Source organism: Pinus tabuliformis, chromosome 7, assembly GCF_031772625.1.
Source record: "Pinus tabuliformis cultivar Carrire ecotype Pingquan chromosome 7, CPIR1, whole genome shotgun sequence".
In the NCBI taxonomy this organism is placed as follows: Eukaryota; Viridiplantae; Streptophyta; class Pinopsida; order Pinales; family Pinaceae; genus Pinus; species Pinus tabuliformis.
The window spans coordinates 544935248-544954942 of record NC_142293.1 but is presented as its reverse complement, the minus strand read 5'-3'; positions in this window follow the sequence as shown (position 1 = coordinate 544954942).

The window sequence follows — 19695 nt, the reverse complement described above, 5'->3', positions numbered from 1 at the left end:
AAACATTTCTTGCTATTTGTAAACAACCATGGATAGATAAATCCAAGGTGTTCCTTCACTAAGTATCCTAAATTACGAGGAGAAATAATTGGAAAATAATAGATTTATTATGATGGGAGAAAGAGATCATAATAGACCACTTAGAAGAGGAAGTTACTAAGTTGGGGGTGAAATGAAACACTATGGGAGGAAAAGGTAGGATTCAAAGGAAAAAGGAAGGTACATTTTCTCAAAAAAATAAAAAAAACACAAAGGCCTAGGCAGTTCGATTGATAAACTAGAAAAGTAAGACACTGCCACAACTCTACTGAGAGAAATGATGGATTCAGCCCATGGTTGGGAGGAGCATGCTCAGCTACAAAGTAATTTTCCCAACAAAAAATTCTGGTTAGGATGATTTTTATTTGAGTTATACAGTATTTAATGTTGAAATTTTATTTGAAGATTAGGATGTTAGAGAAATGTTTTCACTAATTTGTAGGAAGTTGTATTGGGAAAGAAAAGAAAAGAGAAAAAATAAATAGTCCTTCTTAGAAAAGTTGTTAAATTTTACATTCATAGAATATTGTTATGTTGTAATGTCGTCCTAGCTCTATTGGCACATAAATATGCATCTTAACCATTTATAAATTCATGGTAACTTCTTTCATGAATAAAATGCACGGGGAAGTAAATGTTGTGAATAATGTTACAGATATAGGAATAATTGATATAGAAAGTCTAGTTATTTTTTCTTAGACAAAGGAATATGGATGCCTATGTTGATCATGATAATATTATACGTAGAATAGAAAATTTCGTTTTAATATAAGGCAAGAATCAAAACCGTATAGAAAAATTCCTAAGTATATTCAATAATAGATGTTCAATAAATAAAGGTATTTTAGAAGAGAGATAAAAAACATAAGTATGGAGTTTCATTCACCCTATTACTATAGTGTACTAACCAGACTTAAAAATAAGGAATGGAAATTGAAGGCCAAAAATGTTCACCTGCTTAGGTAGAGAGGTTATTGGAAAATATGTTACCCTACAATTATGAATTAGAGGTGTAAGATGGTGTTCTATCAGCTACCAGGATGAAAAAGTGAGAGTGTTTATTATACTCATATATGATGAACCTCTCTTACGAACAGAAGATAAGCCATATAATGTGATAAGTTTCCACTAAACCTCTACAAGAATAAGAGAGGAAAACAATTAGGATGTATTCTCTACCTATGATCAAGTTTCGTAGATATTAGGAGGATTAGAATTAAAGAGGTTGTTGGAAGAAATATTCAATTATCCAATGCATTACTAAATTCAGTTGGCTATACTTGGGTTGGGGCCCTAAGTTGTAACTAAAAATAGAGTAACAAAAAAAGGAGGCAAGGTGACTCATTTTCCATCGATAAGGAAAATCATTAAAATTATTTTATAGCAATTGTTTGACATGAGCACCACATACTTCAGTTTCCAGAACAACAATATTATGTCAAAATTGATAAATTTTTCTAGGTGATTGAGGTACTATAGTACCATACACTATATCATCCACACACACCTGGTAAGTGATAGTTAACTAAAATTATAAATCAAGATGTTGGTTATGCAATAAAAACAAATTGTGTGAAGAAAACATGGGTGGAGAAACTAGGCGTGCGCGTTGTTTCTCGTGTAGCCATAAAGTATCTATTCAAAGTCCCAAAAAAACTCTGGTTACCAATCAAACCAATTACACTACAAGGGAAGAAGTCTAGAAATGGGAACAATAACATTTCAAAAAGAGAAAACACTGCACAGGAAACCAAGAGTGGATTAGGAAATAAATAGCGTAAATTAAATGGAATGTTTAAAAAGGGAAATTAACCCATTATAGGAACACCATTTATTCGCAAAGGAAAAAATGTGTATCATGTTGTAACGTATGAACCATTGAGGATTACGGTTTAAAGAAAATACATATTGGGAACTTATCATCTAATAGAGAATTTCAACCCAAAATATAAAAAGTTATAGTGAAGTTAATATGTCTTCAATAGTTTTACAATATACAAGTCAGGGGCCATTCAAAATTATAATATATATCAACACTAGGGTGACCTGTCTTAATGGAAACCCTCCTAAGGGATTCTAGTCATAGCCACTCAAAAATGAGTGCCAGGATGCAGAATTGGAATACTACTACTATGGGGTAAAATGCACGATGTATGGAGAATGAAAACTACTCTCAAAGGCCTTCCTGGGACCTTCGATAGACTGTAAGATTATCTGTAGAAGCTACCAAGTTTTACACATGCTCATCTATCAAATATAAGTTAACAAAGTATGGAAAGAGGATTACCTCAAGTCTCCTTCTAGATTTGTTCGGACATCGCTATGCAGCCAAGAAGAACTCCTTCAAAGCTGGCTCCAAGATAATTCCTGCATAAAGGAAAGGCAAACACAATCACAATAAACAATATTGAAAACTAATATAAGAATGCACAATGAACATATATTTGTATACAACTTAAACTACTCAACTCAACAAGTATCGAAATGAACAACTCAATGAACAATTTTACTGACACTATGGAGTAGGGAACACAACTGCAGTTCATTGATTATAATGGAAGAGTGATTACAACCATCCGTTCTATCAGTCTTCCCTTGCCCCTTCCTCTTCTCTCACTCTCTCTCTTTCATCTCACTTTTTCAAGTGTATGATAGTTCACAATAGCTTAGTGGGCTATCCTTTCAAATGCTTTGACCCTTTTCATAATGACCCTCACCTTGCATATATAACAATTGAGTTAGGGTTGCCAAGCTCCTCCTAGAGTTCATTAGGGAAAAATCAATGAACTTGCCTCACTTTTTAGCTCTTTCCCATTTGCCTTCTTTTCTCAGATTGGAAATTCTCTAAATATCTTGCTTTTATATGTTTCCTTGCTTTTCTTGAGCAAATCTAGGGATAAATATCTAGATATTTGTGAGGGAATTCATTGGCTTGTCCCTTTGAACATATCTTAGTTTCACTAATGCTCCCCCTGGTCTAACAACTTGAGTTAGCAGGGTGACTAACACTCCTCTATGCTTGGTAACAAGCTTTATAAATCAGGTTAGCAGTGCAAAACCAATGTTAGTGTGGATTTAAGGCCTATAATTGTCGCCTTTGCTTTAGCTATGCTGTATTCCACCTCTAATTTGATGAGGAGGTCATTTTGTTGTATAACAGATGCCCCCTAAAGTATGAGATTAGAGGCAGAGATGATGGCCAAAATAATTTACTAAAACTGTAATTTTCTGTCAAAATTTTTAGAGAGAGAGAAGCTTCAGGCGGCAAGGGAAACCTGATAAAACACATATATATAAAACTTCTAAAATCATGTCCTGAGTTGGGCATTCCCATGCTTAGTAGCTATGTCAGAGTAATTTTCTCTAAACAAATATAACAAGTCTAGCCGCTGATAAGCACAATGCGGATCCACTATCATAATAGAATCATCATGAAACAGTTGTCTCCAAAAAACAATATTCGCAGCTTGGGAGAGGAGACAAGGCTGAATGATGCAAGCCTCTACCCAAGGTCTTGATTTCTGCTTCACCGAACAACATAGATCAATATAGGTGAAAAATATGTGTTGATGTTGAACTTGCACAAAATCTTATGATTACCAGTCAATAATGGAGACCGTTAACATATACGAGGAATGCCATCGATAATGGTGATGGTCTCCAAGATGCACAGTACAAACTAGCGAGTGTGAAACATTTATTTGTCATCAAACACCAATAGAATCACTTAACCAGGAGTCAATAATGAGAACCCCTGATCAAACACAAGGTAACCTACCACTAATGTCTGCAAGTACCAAGGCACTGAATGTGTTTCTGGGTTATCTTCCTAGATAAAGTGTTGAAGTCGATAGGAAGAAACCTGTCAAAAGGTAGGCAATGATGCGTCCTACATCAATCGACACAAAACGAGACAAGAATGATTTTTTTTTTGAGGAATCAATTGAGCATTTGGGTCTAAACGACGGAGGGCATGATGAAAGGATATGTTTGATCGGTTGATGGAGGAAATGAATGGGTAACCCTTGAACAATAGAAGGCACGACAATGGTTTTAACTAGATAGCACTAGACTCATGAACACTACAGAGTGTTAGGATACAGAGATGCAATTACATCAGGGTATATAGGCTAAAACTCATAGAATGGTAGGGTTCATATTGAGAGGCCATCAAAAGGAAGGTTTATCTGAGGGAGTGCCATGTTCAAGGGAACGATTGCTGCCAAACCACACTTTCTAATATGGAATACAGTTATATTGTCCACTTTCTCCGTCTGATTAATTTAATGAGTCCAGACGGGTAAACTCATCGATTTTTTCATGTTTAAAGAGTCTAAAAAGGATTGGGATCGCAAAAAAGAACGAATCTTTGCCCTATCTGATTAGTTTAATGAGTCCAGACACACAAACATGTTGATTTTTTCATGTTTTAAGAGTCTAAAAAGTATCATGAAAAGAACGAATCTATATCTTCTCTGTGCAACTTAAAGAGTCCAGGCTAGACAACTCAGTGGTCTTCTCATATTTAGAGGAGTCTGAAAAGATCGTAAAGAGAGACTCCATGGTGGTTCCTTTGTTATAGTTGTTAACCGAGTGAAACAAAAGGTTAATAGTATACCCAATTCGGTTACTTTTCTGTAAGTTAATCTATTGAACTCACATAAAGAGAAACCTATTTTCAATAGATGTCAACCTCATTTTGTTATGAGTACGAGGCGATAGACTAAACTTGTTTTTCATCGTGAATTTTTAATGAGTCACTCGACGACAAACTCAATACCTTCATCGAAATTTTTTATGAGTCAACTAAAGAAAAATCAGGGTATCTTTTTCAGTTTAGTGAGCGAGAAAAAGAGGGAAAAGAATGTCTCATCCCTTCTTCATAGTTTTACGAGCTCGAAGGAGGGGAAAAGCTCAGGGATTTTTCAATTTAAGAGAAAGAAAAGGTCCCAAAAAAGAAAGTGCTCTTGCTGCTATCGTATATTTTTAACGAGCCCAGTAACGAAACTTAGGATTTTTTGGTTTAACGAGTGAGAAAAGTACCTAAAAGAATGCTCGGGTCATCTTCATCAAGTTTAACGAGCAGAAAGACTAAGCTCGGGATTTTTTCAGTTTAAAGAGCGAGAAAAAAGCGCCTAAAAAGAATGCTCCTTTGGTCTTTTTTAGTTTATGAGCTAGAAAAAGATCAAAAAAGAGTTGCTCAGAGCATCGTTGTATGAATTTAACGAGAGCAACGATGAAAACTTAGAGATGTTTCTATTTTTTAAAGAGCAATAAAATATCACAAAACGTTCTCTAACTATTGTTGCATAGATTTAATGAGCTCAATGATAAAAACTCAGAGATGTTTATATTTTTTTATAGAGATAAAATATCTCAAAAAGTGCTCTATTGAGAATTGCATGCAGATTTTACTACTTTTCATTCCTGAAAGTACTTTCATCAAAAGCGGTAAAAAGTATAAAAAAGCAGCAATTCCTATTATCTAGGTTCATGCACGATAAAAAATCATGGAGAATGGACTACTTCCACTTTAATGATTGTCAAAAAATCATGTCTCTCAAATTTATATAAGGAGATGCTTTGACCTTTCACATGCATAATTTTCACTATTTTGAAGTTTATGAGAGCTTGTTGGAGCTAAAGAGGAGAAAATTTTCAACGGACCATTGCAGGAGATCCAGGCAACCATTCGATGTGCCTTCAGTCCCAAATGAGAGTTAAAACCTTGCTCTATGCCTTACTAAACATTTCTTAACAATTTTATGGGTGGAATTTTGCAGATTTGAGGTGCCCTAAAGTCTTATTTGCGCACTAACGCCCTCCAGATGGCCAGTAGGGAGCGTTACACACTTTGTACGAGCCACTGGAGGGCGTTAATCCTGCTTGTACAACACTGGGGTTAGTGTTAGGGCTGTAGGGCACAGTTAAATCCCTCATGCATGGATTCCTTAAGTTTTTTTGCCCCATATTAATTGTTTTTAGGGTTATTTTGTGTAGGTTTTAGACTAAAATGACTCACCTATGGAGAGAACGAGCCCATGAAAATGAGGAATTGCTGATGCGAAATGATCCAGCATGCATACTAGCATTACGTCGTTGTAGTTTATTGAAGTATGCAAAGCTAGAGCTGATGAAAGGACAAGAGGATTTACTGAGATGGATCATCTAGTGTTGGGATGACCATGAGCAAGTGTTCAGGATTGGAGATCAAGTTTTGGCGATTGACCAGGATGACATTTAATTTTTTCTGGTTTGTTGTGCCCTGGGGCACAAGCAAACCTCATTGATGGCAGGTCAAATCCACGATCTCCCTCAGAGTTGGTACAGATCTATTGCATCCCTGAGAGTGGACTAGTCAGCAACAGAGTCCCTATAGAGAGGACTCAATCTCGGTCTATGAGGGAGGTTATTGTTGATTGTGTGGTTGGCAAGGTCAAAAATTCCCCACGTAACGGCAAAGGCCCAACTATTGCTTGCAGTTTACTGTGTCCAGCCACATATGTTCAACTGTTGTGAAGCAGTGCTTTGCCAGTTGAAGGCAGAATTAACAGCATGCAAGACCCATACCCAACACAGTTTTGGGTATGGTACTATCATGGTCTCATTTTTCCTTGAGAGGGTACCTATCATGCGCCCACGGATGAGCTTAGGTCCCTTTGATCTGAGGGAGCCAAGGCAGGATCATTGGTCATCACTCGATCCTCGCATAGGAGGAGGATCAATCCGACATTTTTTTGACGAAGACTTCTTCCAGTGGCTCTGTAGCCAAATTATGATTGTTGACGACTATGCCTATGAAGGCATTGACTTTACCCGCAACCCAGACTTGATGCTACCACCCAGGACCAGCTGGGGTCCTCAAGGTGAGAATAATTTTGACAATACTTAAGTATTTTTGTGCTTTTGAATGTATATGTAATGTTTTTTAAAGGTGAAATAAGAAATGACATGAAACGTTTATGATTAACATAGATGTGGTGCGAGTTCGACCTGCAAGCGAACCTCGCCATGTACGACGAGGCAGCCAACTACTTGCTGGAGGGGGCGATGCCGACAGTATCCGTGAGGTTCTGAGGAAGCTAGATGGTTTAACTATGGGTGTCGCCCCCTTTCCTATGAGGGAGATTCCTGCTCATATGCAGCGTCACACCGTTGGTGCGCCTGGGTGGTTTCTGGTTCCTCTTAGGAGGGTAGCTAGAGCTATTTTAGCTTTTCTGGAGCAATAATCTCTTTTTAGAAAGTGTTCTGGTGTAGCCATATGAGTGTTTGTAGCTTGGCTTTGAGCCATTTTGTACTTAAATCATCCAAATTTTGGAATATTTGGATGTACAAAACTTGATTTTGATATATATATATATATATATATATATATATATATATATATATATATACAAATATTTTTGGTATTTTGGTGGTGTAAATGTGTTTTAAATGTTTTTTTAACTTTAGTAATTGTTTTTACTTCTCGTGCATGCTGCTATAAAGAATGAGACAAATGCCAATCCAATACATAGTTAGCTAATGAATCATCGATTGTATTTAATTCTCAACGAACATGCTCATATGTGATTATTTCAAATCGACATTCCAAGAGTCGCACCCTTAGATAGTTACATAAAAAGGTTGGATTACGAATGTGATAATGGTTTGTCAATTGCATAATGACTAGCTAGGAGTTTAACTTGACCACCAGATTGGAGATGCCCCTTGATGATGCTTCTGTGAGAAGCGAAATGATAGACATGTACTTGGCAATATTGTTGGTGCTGATACCGAGAAAGACTCCCCCAGAGAAAAATAGTACCGACTTGGGTGTGTGGATGACCCAAGCAGCTGATGCAATGCGCCATGTGTGATGACTAGCACCATCTGCATATCCTACGTATGCTAAGGGGAATGATGACATCTGCATTGCGAGAAGAATGCATGAGACAAGTACTCCACTAAATAACAAAGCAATCCAGTCACATCAAAAAAGGTAAGAAAAACTTATGAATACATAAAATTACAAAACACATGCCTAGTGCAATACTAGGCACAATACTTTTTAGATAGAGTCCATATCTAAGCTCTTTGATTGGGATTCCTTCTTGGTCCCGCAGTTCATATGCCCCCATGGGGAGGACTTTCATTACAACATAGGGACCTAGCCAAATGGGTTGAAGCGTGCATGCCTCCAAGAGGTTATCTTTTGGATGATAGAGTGATATGAAATTGCCCTCTTGGAAAGAACAAAACCTAACCTCTTTCGCAAATTTGGACTGTACCCACTCCTTGTGAGCTTCAAGTGCCAAATCGACATCGCAGTAGGTTTTATCCAGCTATTTAAGGTATAGTAGGAATTCTTCTTTGGCAGTAGGGACGGGCATGGGTTCAATGGCTATTTTAGGTGAAGGGATTTGACACTTAATTTGTCTTGCTTTGTCGTAAATTTGGAGGTCATGCGCAACAAACAACGGATTAAATTTGGGCATTTCCTCATGAGACCAAACAAATTCATCATGGAATTCCTCATGTAGGTAGGTGGAGCTTGCAATTTCCTCAGGACTGCAATCTACTTGCTTCTAGGTGTTTTCCATGATGCCTGTCATGACTGAAATATCTATGGGTAATGACCTAGAAGTGTTGCCCATATTTCCTTCCTCATCCAAAGTTTGGATGATTGTGTATGGTGAGGAAACAATTTCTGTTAAGTCAAAGGACAAGATTCGAAGAGGCATCATGTCTAAATTAGATATTGGGACACGATGGTGCCAATCCTCCCAATGTTTCTCTCCAAAACTCATAATTTCTTGAACGGCTTCGTCCGTAGGTATGAGTTGATTGAATGGATCTAAAGGAGGAGCGGTTATGGGAAGGGTGGTGGTACCATTGGTCGTAACCAACACGACCAGAGATATGGATTGAATGGCTTGTTCAGCCGATTTAGTTGGTGACAGTGGCGTTTGGTCTCTGAATGTGTCAAGGTCTGAAGGAGCCAGCAGGATCCATGGATCGGTTAGTTCATGAGGAATAGATGAAAGCATGTTGACTATCTGCGAAACCTTGGGTGGCTGAAGAGGAAAACAACCCATGAGGGAAGAAGCCTTTAGTAGATAGGTACCTAAACTAACATAAGATTCAGTTCCACCTCCTACTAGGGGTACGGAGCCACTTGGTAATGGTGAATAATCGGGGGTGCAGAAAGACAACTAATCTACTATAACTACCTTTCCATCCAATGGAAATAGGATGATGTGAAAGACAATAGATACTACGGCTATCATGGCATATATCAAACTACGACCCAGCAAGAGATTATAATCGAGTTTTTTGTCCACGACTTCTATGTCTACCATTACGATTTTCCCATACAAAGTGATGGGGAAACTGGCTAGGTACCCTTTTGGGGTAAAGGTGTAGTCGTCGAAAGCTTCAGGGAGTTCGAAAGCGGGGTTAGGGTTGGAGAACCCAGGGTGAGCCAACATGAATCCAACATGACGTAGGTAGAAGCACCTCTGTTGATGATAGTTCTGTGTAAACCTTTACCTTTCGATGTGATATGCACCTAGAATGCAAGTTGGTGAGAAAGGGGAGGTTTACACTTAGCCATGTCGAAAATAGCAAGCATGGAATCCCTAGGGTCAATACCTCCAATAGCTGAAAGCAAAGCTTTCTGTTGGCTGGGGCATGCTTGTAATACTTTGAGCACCAACATAGCCGACGAGACTTGCACCAAATCCTCTACGATATTGTAGTGTTGGGCGTCACGTGCAAATGTATTGTGCATTTTGCATCAAAGTTCTCCCTTGGGGGGTTGAATCACAAAGTCCTCAACTGGCCTTTTGATATGCAGATCGTTGGGCGATGATGGGTTTTGACCTGAGGATGGTTATGTTGTAGGAGCAATAGGAGCTCCATAAGATTTGGCTCTTATGGCGAGTTCTACCATTTCAAATGTGTAAATGGTAGGAGATACTTCACCAGCTGAAGGATGTTGCGAACCATCGTTGCCCCCTTGCGGGGGTTGCGGTTGGTTGGCAACGAGATTTTGCTGCTGTTGAGTAGGAAAAGGATTTCTAAGTACAACAGGTGCCTTACCAGAATCCATTTTAGCAAGGTAGTCTGTACATTCTTGAAGCCGCAGACAACACCAAGAAGTGTGGTCTTCAACACAGAGTTTGCATGGATATCTGGTGCCTTTATCCTTTTCCTCATCACTAGGCACAACGACCTTCTGTTTTGGGTTGGGCTGCTTGGATGACTGCTATTTAGAAGGAGAGCTCTTATTCTTATTCTTCATGTTATTACCACCAGATTTTTGTGTCGACTGCACAGAGTTTATCGTAGTGGCAAGAAGAGAAATCTCTTTGGTAGAGGGGTCCATTGCCAGCTTGGCAATGGAACCATTGAGTTGTTTTACAACAACCCTAAAGGTTGCACCGATAATCCCATTGACGTGCACTCTAGGGTCATGAGTGGTGGAAGCAATGGGGTTACCAAAAGCATGGGGGATTATGTCCTAAAGAGTGCAAGACGATGAATAAATCAAATCCAAGTGCTAGGCACGACATATGGATTGGTCTTCTGTGACCCACCACCTAGAGTGACATCTCTAGCGAATTGTGGGAGTAATGACTTACAGAACCAGTTCGTTAAGAGAAAATCGGGGATGGGAGATTTGACTAACCTCCGCCTACGTCTCCATTCATGAATATGATCGGAGATGTGGGTGGCGATATCTTGACGAAATGAAGTAAGGGGCTTTGTCCCAGTCTCATAACAGATAGGTAACTGAAAGTGCTTTAGGAACTCCATCGCTAAAGCGTCAAAGGAATTTACTGACGCGCGTGGTAACTCAATATACCATTTCATGGCATTTCCAGTGAGGGTGCGAGGAAAAATATGTAACCAGATACTATCGTCCACCATAGAGTTAGAAACACACCAGAGATGGTAGGTGGTGATATGGGTGCCTGGATCCTCCCCTTGTTTTCCATCGAACTTTGGGATGTCCGTTGGTATTTTATGTGGGAGTGGCGGTCGTTGTAAGTTGTGATAGATGGGGTCATTTTTTAGCTTGTATAAGTCAGGAATATCCAACGTTGCCAAAAAAGGCAGAGAGTTAGGTGCCCCCGACTCGGACCATGGTGATGATGGATGACCTGAGGAGCTCTGTGCTCCTCCCATCATTTGGTTCCCCATAGTGTACATGGGTTGCATGGTGTAGCAGTTGCTTTGCGGTATGGTGTTGTAGAGTGGATTTCCATGAGGATTTTGATACTAGGGTATGAAATTTCCTCCAGTATAAGCGGTGCCCCCATGACTCATTTGAGTCTGTGAGTAGGGTGCCCCCATGGATTGGTTGGGAACCCCTTGTGGATCCTCGACTGACATAGAACTAAATATTTTGCTTTGATTGACAGAGGGAACACTCATGTCAATTAGCGACTATCCATGCATGCCTAAGCATATTGGGAACCCCCTAAGATATCTGAATCTAGGGGTTGGAACTGTACATTGGCGACCGACCATATTGTTGGAAAACGGGAACAACACCCATAGTGTTGCATTAAGTGTTATATGGAGCACTGTATGTGGCACTTGTCGAAGGTATGCATTGTGGCACCATAGGAGTGGATCCTGGCATCTGCAAGGTTCAACTTATAGAGGGTGTTATGTGAGTTGTCGTACCTGGGACAAACGGGATAGCGATATTCCACATTACTAGTGTTGTGATGACTATCGACTGGGGAAGTGGTAGAGGACCAATAGTGTCTCTAAAATTCCACAACCCATGAGTCATCAACTGGATAGATGGGAAAGTTCCACCTACTGAAGAAGGAAGTACAGGTACCACAGGAACCATGATAGGTCTGACGGATTTGTGGGCGAAGTGTTAAAGTGAGGAAGAAATCTTTTCGTGAAGAAATCCTCTGGCAAACTTGAATAGTCAATCATGCACACAGATTCCGTGTGAGATTTAGGAGACTGATTCCTCAAAGACGAGGAATCTGAGTCAGTGGAACTCAACAGATCTTCCACAATGAGTGGAGGAAGTCCTAACAATCGTTTGTAGTGACGACGAGGGCCAGATGTAGTCATGGTGACCGTTAAGCTTTATCAAATAAATTTTAATTTGATATTCTCTAAAGTCTCAAAAATGATAGCACTTAGGTACCTAAAAATAAAAAATACACTAAATATATCAATCAAAAAATAGAGGGAAAGTACCTCGTCTGATACGCACTGATCACTGGAGATGAAACCTAGTATCTCAATGAATAATAGAGAAGGATGGCCAAATGTATGGTTACGGTTACTCTAGAGCTTTGCCAAAACCTCATATTGAGGGGCCAAGTACTCTCGTGAAGACGAGCACCCTCCCTAAAACTGAAGACAGAGTAGATCCGTCCATGTTAGGTACCAGGACAGCTCATCCCAGTCACCTTGTGTAAGTACCCAGAAGTTTTGGCCACTAGAGATACCTCAAATCACAGACATTACCGGGGGGACATAGTCGTAGATAGCATGCTGTATGGGCAGGATACCTCTGTCCCCGACTCAGTTCTAAAATCCCCAAAGGGACTCCCAGTACATAGAATGCCCAAAGGATTTGTAAGAGAAGGAGGGCTACCTTCAATTATAGTCCGATGTTGTCTCGTATTTTACTCCATTGTTAGTGGAGTGGTCCCAGTAATATAAGTGCAGAAGGAATTTTTCGCTCGTTAACGACACTAGTTTTGGCTTTCAACCTTGGGCAATTCACTTACATGCTTATCCCAAGATCGTAGCCTAGCTAATGTTGGTTCGCTCAAACGAGTAACTGATTGATTTTAATGTAAATTTTAAGTGTACTTGATTATTTGTATTTGGTAGGGGTGTTGACGTATGAATATGGTGAGACTCTTGACTCAATAAATCATGCAGAGCAATTCTCTAAAAAACAAAAATCAATTTTTATGCAAACAAGTCTTATTCTACATATTCATCTTTTCACATGTTCATAGATTCGTCTATGCATCTAAAGCCATTCAAAATTTGCATAACCAAAAGATTATTTTTCCAATATTTCCTAACAACTACTGAAAACCAAAATGAAGCAGCTTAAAACTATTTCAACAGAAGGATGAATACAATTTATCAGTCTTTCCTTCAAAAAAAATGTATTTTAAGAGAGAAAAACTAAAATCGTTTCCTCAAAACAAATTTTTAGGACACCAAATTGGCTAACATAATATAGTTGCAGATCTTACTTCACCCTATGAGAAAATCCCCCCCCCCCCCCCCTTTTAGTCCACAGACACTACTGGAAATCATGGAAATGGGAGACTAACGCTCTATTTCAGTGTAAACAGAGAGTTAGTTCATCCACTAACGCTCCCTGTACACAAGCACAGTGATTTATAAAGCTCTATTTAGCCTGGTAACCTACGTTATTGTGGGAAATTGCTCAAAAAAGGGCCTTTAGGATTAGTTTCTGAGGTGAATGCAAACTAGTAGGATGCAACAAGATATTTGGTGGATTAGAAAAAGGATTGTTGAATAATATGGAGCTCTTAGAAAGAAGAGAGAGAAGATAAGAGTCTGGGTACATCGGGAACTAGATGTATAGTCCCCAGTGGAGTCTCCAATTCTGCTATGGGGTAAAATGCACAGTGTATGGAGAATGAAAACTAGCCTCAAAGGCCTTCCCAGGACCTTCGACAGACTGTAAGATTATCTGTAGAAGCTACCGAGTTATACAGATATTCATCTATCAAATATAAGTTAACAAATTATGGAAAGAGGATTACCTCAAGTCTCCTTCTAGATTTGTTTGGAGATTGCTATGCAGCCAAGAAAAACTCCTTCAAAGCTGGCTACAAGACAATTCCTGCACAAAGGAAAGGAAAACACAATCAGAGCATACACCATCGAAAACTAATATAAGAATGCACAATGAAGATATATTTGTATGCAACTTAAACTACTCAACTCGACAAGTATTGAAATGAACAACTCAATGAACAATGTTATTAACACTATGGAGTAGGGAACACAACTGCAGTTCTGTATTTATAATGAAAGATTGATTACGACCATCCGTTGTATCAGCCTTCCCTTGCCCCTTCTTCTTCTTCTCTCTCTCTCTCTCTCTTTCAGCTCACTTCTTCAAGTGTATGACAGTTCACAACAGCTTAGTGGGCTATCCTTTCAAATGCTCTGACCCTTTTCACAATGACCCTCACCTTGCTTATATAGCAATTGAGTTAGGGTTGCCAAGCTCCTCCTAGAGTTCATTAGGGAAAAATCAATGAACTTGCCTCGCTTTTTAGCTCTTTCCCATTTGCCTTCTTTTCTCAGATTGGAAATTCTCTAAATATCTTGCTTTTAGATGTTTCCTTGCTTTTCTTGAGCAAATCTAGGGATAAATATCTAGATATTTGTGAGGGAATTCATTGGCTTGTCCCTTTGAACATCTCTTAGTTTCACTAATGCTCCTCCTGGTCTAACAACTTGAGTTAGCAAGGTGATTAATGCTCCTCTATGCTTGGTGACAAGATTTATAAAGTAGGTTAGTAGTGCAAAACCAGTGTTAGTGTGGATTAAAGGCCTGTAATTATGGTCTTTGCTTCAGTCATGCTGTCTTTCACCTCTGAGTTGATGAGGAGGTCATTTTGTTACATAACAACTACTAGCACGGCATGTGCATGAGAAGCAATGAGAGGCCCAAGTTAAGCATGACAGAGATTTACCTATACATGGTGGATGGAAATTATGTGGGAGGACATAATATCAGTATTATGAAGCCTATATGGTCCTAGATGCGTCATACCTACAACATCTAACAAAGGTGTTAGTGAGCGCCACAAAGTTTTGATAAAAATCTGAAAATGTGAATACAAGAAACCAAAACCTAAATAAAAGGAGAAAGAAAGAAATGGTTGCATTCCTTAGCAAGGACATGTTGTTGTAGGTGACAGAGCACTTCCTACCTGTAAATTACCAAAAGATACCATTAACACCACAATAATAGACTAAGGAAGATAACCAAGAAAAGATAATAAAAAAAAGAGATACCTTAGTATGCCTGAACAACCTCTGGAAAAAACCCTCTCTAAAACCTAAAGCCCTCTCTAACTAGGAAACCCTATTCAAACCTCAATACTAAAGATGAAATTAGTAGAAAAATGATAAGGAAAGAAAAAAGGAGAAAACTCTCTGGTATGAATAAGGGAAGAACTTAATTCTAGTCATGACGGCAAGAGGGTTTGATTACTCCAATGATGTCTCATTTTAGTGTCGAAATAGCAATGGCACCATAGACCTATAAATGTTAAAAAAGAAGCAAAAAGGAAAAGAGGTATTAGATTCGTCAACAAAAATTAAAGGTTTTGAAGTACACAAACAAAAGTAAAACAAAGAAACCAAAATTTTATCACTATTCCATTTTTCTAGGAGAGCATTAAATGGAGGAGAAAAAGCACCGTTGTCACAAAATCCTGTATAGAATACTAGATGCCAAATACATGTGTTGGTTATCATGGTTCATTATAGTCTCACCACCACTACAACTCTTTGGAGAAAAAATCCACATGAGAGGTGAACCATCATCAAGTATAGGATAGGGCTTGGAGGCATGATTCCTCATCATAGGATTGGTAAAACCCATCCTCACATTCCATATGGCCTTGAACTGGAGGGCACATGCATTTCACATGAACAAGGTAATGTGGCAACTATCAATTTGAGCCTAATAACCCAAAACCAGCTAGGGCCCAAACCTTAAGTCATATACGTGGTATGAGTGGAGGGACCATGTGATAAAGAATTCCCACTATTATTAGTCACCAAAGTTTATAGAAAATAGCATTTACTTGTATTACCAAACTGTATACACTAGAAAATTGTTGGGTGTGGAGCTTGATTATCTTCTTTATTCAAAGGTATCGCCGCACTAGACCCCAGTTTGTAATTTTGTAGTCAATCTAGGTCATTTGCTAGGCGGAAATGTTGTAATTTCGTAGTCAATATTGACCATTCATAGGCGGAAATGTTGTAATTTCGTAGTCAATATTGGCCATTCATTAGGACGAATTCTGATGATACAAGTTATGTTTAATTTAGGGTTTTTCTTCCCTAGAAAGAAACCCCTCACTATATATGAGGGAATTGTATTGCGCTAATGTAGATGTGTATTATGAGTGTGAAAGAGAGAGGAGATTGTGTGAGAGCGAAGAGGGAATTAAAGAGGATCTATTGTAGGTTGTATATCTTAATTTTGTTGGATAATATCAAAGGAAGGGCTAGTTGTTTCTCTATGGATGTAGCCCAAATTGGGTGAACCAGTATATCCATGTCTCTCTTGTTTTAGGAATTTTCTGTCTTTATATTTCTATAATATTTTATGTGTTCCATTGCTCTGTAATATATAATTTACTAACAACTAAAATCAGAGCCGAAGTTCTATTTTGCCGATAAACTTGCAGGAGAGAAGGGTTCCTGGTTCGAGTGGGAGAAATGGTGGAAGATGGTAGGTTTAGGGTCAAAACATTTAATGACCAAAACTACTAGCTATGGAAGATGCAGATGGAAGATTATTTGTATCAGATAGATCTGTACCTACGATTGAGAGGAGAGACAAAACGGGATATTCTCAACAAAAAGGTGCTTGGAACAATATGGTTGTGCCTAGTAGCATCGGCAGCCTTTAATATTTCAACGGAAACAACAACAAAGGGTTTAATGTCGGCATTGGCCAAATTATATGAAAAACCCTTGGTCTCAAATAAGGTATTTCTTACGAAGCGTTCATTTGATATGAGGATGTTAGAAGGTGCCAGAGGGTTGGAATGGTTTAGTTATGGCCATTAGTAACTCTATCTCTATATCTAGTACTTTAAAGTTTGATGATGTTGCCTGTGCAACCCTTAATGAGGAGATACGACAGAAAAGCTTCGGTGAGACATTAGGTAATTCTTTGATTGCAGAGACTGGGGGAAGAAAAATTGAAAGAGGAAAGAGCCTAGGATATCGCAGTAAGTCAAGGAAAGGAAAATCCATGTCTAGATGAGGGATAATGTGTTGGAAACGCAGGAAAAAAGAACACCTGAAGAAAGACTACAAGTCTCGGAAGGGAAAAGAAGGAGACACGCAACAAGAAAACAATCATGAAGCAAATGTGATAGGTGATGTGTTGCAAGATGATTTGATTCATTCATTAGAAAATATTATTGATGCCTTAGTGGTAGATTCATGGGCCTGATTCCATGCCACACCTGATAGGAAACATTTTCATGATTATGTTCAAGGAGATTTTGGACAGATTCGATTGGGTGATGATAAACCTTGTAAAATCATTAGAATGTGTACAACTTTCATAAAATAGTAGAATGGAAATCAATGGTTGTTGAAGGAGGTAAGGAAAGTTTCAGATCTGAAGAAAAATCTAATTCAACAAGATAGTTGGGAGGTGAAGGTTGTGTAACTACTTTTACAGATAAAACCTGGAAGGTCACTAAAGGAGACCTGGTAATAGAAAACGAGAAAAGGTTGGTACATTGTATTTATGCAATGATATTTCTAATTCTATTAATGCTTTAACCTATACAGGAGCAGATATGACATTATGGCATCATAGGCTTGGGCACATGAGTGAGAAGGGTATGTAGATTCATTACTCACAAAATTTGTTGCCAGGTTTGAAGCATGTTGATTTGGAATTATGTGAGAATTGTGTTTATGGAAAACCGAAGAGAGTCAGATTCCTCAGAGTTGGGAAGAAAAACAAGAGTGAAAAATTAGATCTTGTGCATACAGATGTATGGGGACCTGCTCATGTATCATCTCTCGGTGGCTCTCGTTACTTTTATTGATGATGCAAGTAGAAATACTTTGATTTATTGTCTTTTAATAAATATGATGTATTTGATACTTTCAAGAAATGGAAATCTTTGGTTGAAAATGAGACAGGAAAAAGGTTTAAGTGTGTTAGATTAGACAATGGAGGTCAATATTGGAGAAAAGAGTTTGATACGTATTTTCCAGAGAATGGAATTTGTAGAGATAAGATAGTTCCAGGAACACCACATGAAAATGGTGTGTCAAAAAGGATGAACCTGACAATCATGGAGCATGCAAGGTGCATGAGATTACATGCAAGATTTCCTTTACAATTTTTGGTAGATGCTTTAGATAGTGTTGTTTATCTAATAAAGAGAGGGCCTTCAAGTTCCTTGGATGGTGGTATTCCAGAGGAGGCATGTACAAGTAAAATATTAAAGTACTCATTTTTAAAGAGTTTTGGCTGTGAAGCCTTTGTCACATTAATAAAGAAAATAGAACAAAGTTTGAGGAAAAATCAAAAAAATATACATTAATGATTTTGGTTATTGCTTTTATGATTATGAAAAACACAAAACCATTAGTAGCAGAGATGTCATATTCAATGAAAATGTTTTGTATAAGGATCAAATGCAGGAAAAGAAACAAGAAAAAGAAAACGGAGAATACACAATGCTTAATGAAGTGAAGTTAACTGAAAATCATAACGATCAACAACCAGAACAGTAATAAAAACCAAAACTACAACAAGCACCTCAAACACCAGAAAGTGGTGTTAAAATATCTACCAGGATAAGTAGACCCCTTGAACAATACTCTCCTTCATTATACTATGTATTGTTGACTGATACTAGTGAAGTAGAATGTTAAATTAAGAAGTAGTGCAGGTAGAAACCAAGAAGAAGTGGGAGAAAACCATGAAAGAAGAAATGGAATCTTTAGTACATAACCAAACATGGGACTTAGTCAGGTTTCCTGCAGGTAAAACAACATTGCAAAATAAATGGGTTTACAAGTTGAAGGAAGAATATGGAGGTAGAGAAAGGTATAAAGCTAGACTTGTGGTGAAGGTGTTTTCACGGGAAAAGGGTATAGAATTTGATGAAATATTTTCTCCTGTTGTTTAAATGACTTCAATTAGAACTATTTTAATTCTAGTAGTAGCTGAAGATTTTCATCTTAAGGAGTTAGATGTGAAGACAACCTTTCTCCATGGGGATTTAGGGGAAGAGATATATATGCAACAACCACAAGGATATGAGGTAAAAGGGAAGGAGAAACTAGTGTGCGGGTTGAAGAAGAGTTTGTGTGGCTTAAAACAGGATCCAAGGAAGTGGTATCTAATATTTGATAGGTTTATGTGTGAACATGATTATACTAGATGTCACTCTGATCATTATGTTTATCTGAAAAGGAAAAATGATGATAGCTATATTATATTGTTATTTTATGTAGATGACATGCTTGTTGCAGGTTCTAACATGTCGGAAATAAATGTGCTCAAAAGAAAATTGGCAAACTCATTTGCAATGAAGGATTTGGGTGCTGAAAAACAAATGTTTGGTATGAGAATAACTAGAGATAGGAAGAATCACAAATTAATATTGTATGTGAGTATGTACAAAAGGTGTTGAAAAGATTTAATATGAAAAATACAAAATCACTTAGAAGCTTATATGTCTAAAGTTCCATATGCATCAACAGTTGGAAGCTTAATGTATGTAACGGTCTGCACAAGGCCTGATATTGCACATGCAGTGGGAGTTGTAAGAAGGTACATGCACAATCCAGGAAAAGAATATTGGATGGTGGTGAAGTTGATTCTGAGTTATTTGAGAGGTACCACAA